The sequence below is a fragment of the Cicer arietinum genome, chromosome 4 (assembly GCF_000331145.2).
Source record: "Cicer arietinum cultivar CDC Frontier isolate Library 1 chromosome 4, Cicar.CDCFrontier_v2.0, whole genome shotgun sequence".
Lineage (NCBI taxonomy): Eukaryota > Viridiplantae > Streptophyta > Magnoliopsida > Fabales > Fabaceae > Cicer > Cicer arietinum.
This window is the reverse complement of record NC_021163.2, coordinates 46,695,157-46,703,292: the sequence shown is the minus strand read 5'-3', so window position 1 is coordinate 46,703,292 and position 8,136 is coordinate 46,695,157.

Below are 8,136 nucleotides of genomic sequence, written 5' to 3'. Positions count from 1 at the left end.
CAAGTGTGGATGTTGTGGAATTGTGTGTAAGTTTAATTGATTGCAAAACCTTTTCGAAACTCAAGTTGTCGTGGTGATTGTGTTATAATTGCCAAGTGTGGATGTTGTGGAATTGTGTGTAAGTTTAATTGATTGCAAAACCTTTTCGAAACTCAAGTCGTCATGGTGATTGGGCTATAATTGCTAAGTGTGATTTGTTGGATTTGTGTGTAAGTGTTGATTGATTTCAAAACCCTTTGAAAAGCTGAATTTTGTTGTTTTTCTGCTGCTGTCTCATGTGTATTCAAATACAGACTGTTGTATTCGAATACAGACATGTTGTTTTGCTACTGACTTACTGTGTAGTCAAATACAAACTGTTGTATTCGAATACAGACATGCTGTTTTTGCTGTTGAATGCTGAAACAGCCTTGTATTCAAATACATAGATGCTGTATTCGAATACAACAATGTTGTTTTGTTAAAAACTTCATTTTTCGACCTTGTTTATGCATGTTTGGCATATGGAAAACCTTTTAAGGCGCATGCTAAGTTGAAAGGTTATTTTGTGTATTTAAAAACTTTAATGTTATGTGTTAATTGTTAATTTCGGTTGGTGACCCTTTACAACTATTGTGGAAATCTGGGCTTTGCCCTCAGATGAGAACTAGGACAATCATACCAGTTAGTACCCTGTAGATGGGAAGGTAATTGGACACACCTTACTGGAGCTGTGTTAGGAGGATTTTGCGGGGCGCGTGAAGATCATCTGGGATGTATAGTTTTTTGTAGAATGATCAGATTAGGTTGACGTATAAGGACTAGATGTCTTTCTTTTTGGGTCGTGTTTATTTTAATTTGATAGACTGTACCTATACCAATATTGTCAGCTTGATATTTTATTTTGATGGGTTTCATGTACCACTTTTGATGTGACGTGGGGAAGTTAAGATTCTTGGGTAGGGCTATTGTACAGGTGTCTGCCAAGAATACCCCAGGGGTGTAAGCTATGTTTGATAGGTCTCATAGCCCCGGTGCATTTTGCTGTTTTAAATACTTTGGATTTTTATTTCGAACTATTTCCGCTGCTTGTAAATGTTGTTGACTTTTGTCGTTGTGTTACGACTTAAATATTTATCCAAAAGTATTTTCTTCTTTATTTCTTTGTTTTTATGAATTTGTTTTGAAAAAAAAAATACACTCGCGCTGTTAAAAGTCGGGGTGTTACAACTTCAAACTCATAACGTTCTCCGTCCAAAACATCAACCCAAGAACATTCTCCACTCAAAACATCAAACCCTACACCGAAAAAATCTTCCAAACCACCAACCACAAAATCCTCTACCAAACCACCCTCTTCCAAAATCCTCGTTCCTCCCCTTATTTCTTCAAAATTTCTGAAACATTACAATGACAAATGAGCTCAAAGACCAATTGGCATTGGTTAGGTTTTCATTTTTGAAAACCTCCAATATGAAGGTACCTCTATTAAACATCACAATAAAGCCCTTGGATGGACTAACTTCCATCAAGTATCTGACTGTTTTTTTCTCGATGTCATATGAGCTTTTTACTGCGCTGAAGCATTTGCAGATATATCACTCATTGTTTCAAAACTAAAAGGCATTGAAATGCGCTTGAGTCCTTTTATTCTTGCTTATACCCTTCAACCCTATCTGAAGGACCAATAGTTTATGGAAAAAATTGGTTTCCATCCTTAAACAATACCAAAGATGAAGTATTTCACGAGTTGTTCATTGTTGGGTCCACTTTTCCAGAAAAAGTTAATAGCATCAGTCAGCACTCTATACTACCCCATTGTGGCAGTTACAAATATGTTTCTTATATTGACGCTTTAATCATCAATCATCTTCTTCACTGCAAGAAGTTTAATCTACCCCACCTGATAATCCACCACATGACTGCTGACATCAACAAAGACTACAAGAGAAACAATGTCCCATATGGTATTGTTTTCTAAAAAATCTTTAGATATTTTAATATCTATTTGATTACAAAATCATCTCGCATTAAAATATCAAAATTAACCTCCAACAACATTTCTCACATGAAACAAATTTCATCAATCCCACCATCACCCAAAGCTACATTCACTCCACCTACTACTAAAAGAAAAAGATATGATCACACCTCTGCAATCAAAACCAATGCTAAACAGCCAACAAATCAAGGATGTTCTCTGTCTCCCCAGAACTTTCCCCTTTTTCCAGTTCTACAAAATCTTAAACCATCACTTGATCAGGTAACCCTTGCAGATCCTGCCTTTCAAACTATCACCACTCTGTTTTTACAAAGTGATATGTGTCGTCCACTTCAAATTCAACAAAACTCTCTAATGTCACCAGCCTTCATGTCACCCCAAAAAACCAGTTCCTCCACTTTTTGAATCAGTCAATATATGGTCTTTCTAGATTCAGACATTTCTGGTCCATCAATGTCACACTACTCTACTCCTATAAACTCTCTTCCTCAAATTAACACTTCATTCACCACTTTATCATCGTTTAGCACCACTGCAGCACCATATCAAAATACTCCTCTATCCACTCCCATTGAAGATGAACAACACCCATTCAAAAGAATAAAGATAGAGAAGGAAACATTTGAGACTTATAAGGGAATCCCCAAAAATCTTTGCTACTCTTTAGACTATCATTGCTAGACAAACTCATCAGGACAAATAGCATGCCATTTTTAGAGACTAGATGGCTAACCCGCTTGCTCCGAAGCTTGGGCTAAAACCTCCTTTGCCTAATCCTCCTCCAACTTTTCCAGAAATGCCACAACCGTCTCTGTCTTCATGTTCTGAGGGATCATCCCCATCGTTGTATTTCTGAATTAGATGTTTTTATTCCCCTATTCCTTTTTTCTATGACAAATAGGGAGAAGTAATTCTTAATTTTTAAGTATATCAAAAGTCTTTTTGTATGATTACTTCTATAATTTTTAGTTTTTAAACAATGTGTATGTCCAAAACATTATTGTTATATTAATGAAAGTTATATGTTGGTTCAAAAGATTAGCACATATTGATGGGGTGTTTTTAACTAAAAGTTCTCTACGATTATTATTAAAATCAAGATTAAAATATGAATTAACATGTTTGTCATCATCAAAAAGGAGGATATTGTTGAGACAAAATCTCAAATTAATATTTCAATGATAAGTAAACAGAAGTTAATTAAGACTTATAATTATGATTCTAAGTGTTTTGGTATTTAACATATGTGTTTGAGTGTGTTAATAAAAAATAAGTACCAAGCATTATAAAATATATCATATTAAAATGACGCAAACTAATTCAGAGAAACGAAGAACGTTCTTGACAAAATTTTGTAAAACGAAAAACGTTCTCCACTGTTCAAAAATAGCAAGATAACCAGATTCTTAAAGAAAAGATTAGATCCACGATTTATAATTTGTTCCAGAATTTTACCGAAAATATACAAGTATCAATTCAATATAAGAATCACTCCAAAAGACAAAGGCAAAAGACTATGTTGAATTCATAATTCTTAAAGCCAGATTATTCTCTAAGTTGAGCAAGCTTCAAGTAAAAAAATTGATAAACTGTATTTTCTTTAGATTAATTATAAAATAATTTAGTTACAAATCATATAATTGACTAAAAGAGTTGATACTACCTTAAGATTTGAAAGCAAAATAATTTTTTTTTCTTCTTGAAATATCAAAATCTAAAAAGAACCGATTGCATAATAAAACCCCAATTGTTAGCAAAATGTTTCCTAGCTTCATGATGATATTTTCAATTGAAACTCTAAAACAAGAGGAATTAAACACACATATAAATTGACATACACAATGCACATATTTATATGCATCACAAATATGCACTCTATATTACTTACTATATTACTTAATTACTTTGGTTAAACTGTAAACATATTTAATAAATTTTTAATAAATAATATTTTTAAATAGATAATTTTATTTACTCATTATTCGTAATTATAATTATTAAATAGGATTTTCAGTCAAACCTTTATTATATATATTATTTATTCAAGATAAATTTAATAAATAATTTATTTAATATAAATTGAAAGATACATTTTTTTTGCCAATTCATAATATAAGTGATCAGATCCAAATAAATAATGAATTTTAATTTAAGATAAATTATTTAAGAAAGTTTAAAATTTTAACTAAACAGTCTTCATTATGACTTTATATATATAATGGAATTCTAGATTACTATAGTTCATTTTCCTGTTGTATCATAAGATTAAAATTAGAAAAGAAACTTAAATTTCTAAATTTATGTATGCAACTAATATTGAAGGATACATTACGAGATTCATTTCTATAAATTTATTAATTAATTATTTATTTTAATAATTATATATAGTATTGAAAGGAAATATTTTGCATATCTATGTATGATTATTTTATTCATTCTAAACTTATACTTTGATTTCTATTTTGACCTAACAACTGAAATTTATTTTTTTTGTTTTATGAAAGTATTAATAGTTCGTTTAGTGATTTATAAATTACATAAGAAGTTTTTTTTTCATTAATTCGAAATTAATATATATATATATATATATATATATACCTTTAAAAAAATTTATTATTAAAATATATAAGTTTATAATAACTTTATATATATCTAACTTGGACAACGTCTAGATAATACGATAATGATACTATTTATATACAACTGTTCATTTTATTGTTATAGACAATTTTTTTAACATTTTATTTTTATAGATGATTTTTTAAAGTTTTGCAAAAACCAATGAATACTTTAATTAGTTTTCTAAAAAACAAACTTTGATAGATAAGCAAATTTTTTATTCATTCTTTTCAAATTCAATAAATCACTACTCAAAAAAATCATTATTTATTTATTCATTTTTAAACTTGTAGATCATTTTATTTATTTATTTATTTATTTATTTTAATATATATGTTTTATTATCGTTATGGAGTTGACAAGTACAAAAGAGGAAAAATGAGCCATTCATGGTTTTTCAAGAAAATATCTTGAGCAAAAGTGCCAGGATTTAGCATTTAAAAAAGAATGGAGTACTTTTATAGATGTTTTGGCTCTAATTATCTATGGTATTGTTTTATTCCCAAACCTTGAAAATTTTGTAGATTTTGTTGCCATCAATGTCGTTTTAGCTTTTAACAAACATAAACAAAACCCAGTTCCCGCGATTCTTGCTGATGTATAATACTCTCTGCATATGCGACATGAGAAGAAAGGGGGAACAATTTTATGTTGTGTTCTAGTGTTGTTCACCTAGTTCATGTCTCATATGTTCAACAAAGGGTATCATATTAAAATTAAAGATAATCGTGAATGGGCTCAAAACATAGCTAGCCTTATGGGAGACACAATTTCATGGTATCATAGATAACAAATGGTGGAAGAAGTAATATGTCAATGCGGAGATTTTCCAAATGTACCTCTCATGGGAACCAAAGGATGTATTAATTACAATCCGACGGTAGCTTTGAGACTGCTTGGCTACCCTATGTTGGAAAAACCAGATGATAAGTCGTTGGAAGCTTTTGTTTTGCACAATACGGGTAAAGTACTCGAATTAGAGGAATTAGTTGGAACCTTACGAGCATATGAAGTTTTGTTGCAATAAGACAAACCAACAAAGACAGACAAATCAATAGCCTTAAAAGCCTCTCAAGAAAGTATGCCACTACAAGCAGAAGAAGACTTAGAAGAAATTGAACAGGAAGATGTTGATGAATAAATAATTATTCTCACAAGGAAAATCCAAAAGATGATGAGAAAAAGGGATCAAATCAAATAGGGGTTTCCAAATAAAAATGAAAATGTCAAAACTGAGATAGACAATAGTCAAATAACATATTTTGGATGTAGTAAACTAGTACATTACAAGATTGAATATCCCTTGAACAAAAGAGCACGAAAGAAATTTCTTTTCAAGAAGAAATCAATGATGGTGGCTTGGGATGATTCAGATGAATCAAAAACAGAGGAACCTGAAGAAGTCAACTTATGTTTAATAAATTCTTAACCATGTCCCTTCTATGAACACATTGAAAAAGATTTTGATAGTTTACTTAATGATTCAAACCTGCTTGTTCAAAAATGTATCTCTTTAAAAGAACAAGTTTTAAAATAAAAAGCAAAAGAGAGAAAGAAACAAGTTATGATTGATGAATTAAAAATCATCATTCATAACATGCAGAAATCTCATTTTAAGGAAACTGATGAAACTAAAAACCAAGAAAGTTCTACGATTCAAAAGGAGAACATTCTTCTTAAAAAAGAAAACGAAATTCTCAAAAATGACTTAGGAAACTTTATCAAATCCACTAAACCATTACAAAAAATCATGGGATTCCAAGTAAGGAAATTTGACTAAGCTGGACTTGGCTTTGACAAAATTCAAAAATAAAAAATAATTAAAAACTTTTTTGTTCCTAAAAGGAAGGATGACAAGTGCAAAATATGATGTTCATATTGTAAAAAAAATTGGACATCTAGAATACGTCTGTTATTTCAAAAATATAGATGAAAAATTTAAAGAAAAAGGATCATTTAAACCCCAAGAACGTTATGCAAACAGACAAGAACGTTCTTCTCAAAGTTTCAAAAAAGGAGAACGTTCTAGACACAAACCAGAACATTCTTCAGTAAGAAAATACTTTTTTTTCCTAAACATTGGACATGATTAATCACAATGTTATTTTAAAAAATCAAATATATAAAGAAAAAATAATCCTAAAGGACCCAAGACCAAATGGGTACCTAAAAATTCTGTAACATCAAATATAGGATAGCTCTCGAAGAATCAAGAAAAAGCTTTGGTATTTAGACAGTGGTTGTTCACAAGATATATGATAGGAGATAAACAAAGTTTTATGTCTTTCATTAAAAAAGATGGAAGATTAGTAACATTTGGACACAATGATCAAGCTAAAATCAAAGTTAAAGGTGCCATAGGTATGGTAAATTCTGCTAAAATTAATAATGTTCAATATATTAAAGGGTTGACACATAATCTTCAAAGCATCAGTCAACTTTGTCATAATGGCTTTGAAGTTATTTTTAAACCAAACATATGCGAAGTCAGAATGCCAAACTCTGGTGAGATTTATGTTCTGCATCTAGAAAGAAAAATCTCTATGTTCTATACATTAAAGAATTTTCAGTTGAATCATGTTTCATGTCCATTAACAAAGACAAATGGATATGGCATAAGAGAGCTGGACATGTGAGTATGAAAACTATTTCAAATCTATCAAAATTAGATATTGTTAGATGAATAAAATTTGATAATGATAATGTATGTGAGGCTTGTGCAAAAGGAAAACAAGTTAAGAGTAGTTTTATTCAAAAGATTTTATATCAACTAAAAAACCTCTTGAACTTCTTCACAATGATTTTTTTGATCCTATCAAAACCACTAGCCTAGGAGGAATGAAATATGGGTATGTTATTGTTGATGATTTTTCTCTACACATATGGGTACAATTTTTAAAACAAAAGGATGATGCATTTGATGCTTTCAAAATATTCTGTTAAAAAGTTCAAAATGCATAAGAATCCAATATAATCTCTGTAAGAAGTGATCATGGAGGAGAATTGATAAATGCATCTTTTAAAACATGTTTTGAAGAACTTGGCATTTCTCATAATCTATCTTGTGCAAGAACTCCTCGACAAAATGGAGTTGTTGAATGAAACATAGAACTTTACAAGAGATGGCAAGAGCAATCTTGGAAGAATCAAATGTTGAAAGGTACTTTTGGGCTGAAAATGGGAAATGAAAGAACTAGACAAGAACTAGGTTCTTTTTGTAAACAATTTGAAATACCCATGACAAATATTTCAAAAGACTGTCAAGGGTCTTGTTCGAAACCTTATAAAAAACCTCGCACAAAATCTTTCACCAAACTAGACAGACTTGAGTTCTATAAAAAATCTAGACCCCAAAATTATTACAATCAAAGAAAACCTAATTTTTACAAGAACAAACCTTTCCAAAAGAAATTTGAACCTCAAACTTCAAAACAAATAACTTGTTATAAGTGTGGCCAAACAGGACACATCTCAAGATATTGCAAGAGAAATAGAAAACTCCATGAATTAAAAATCGATGAACAAATAATTCAAAA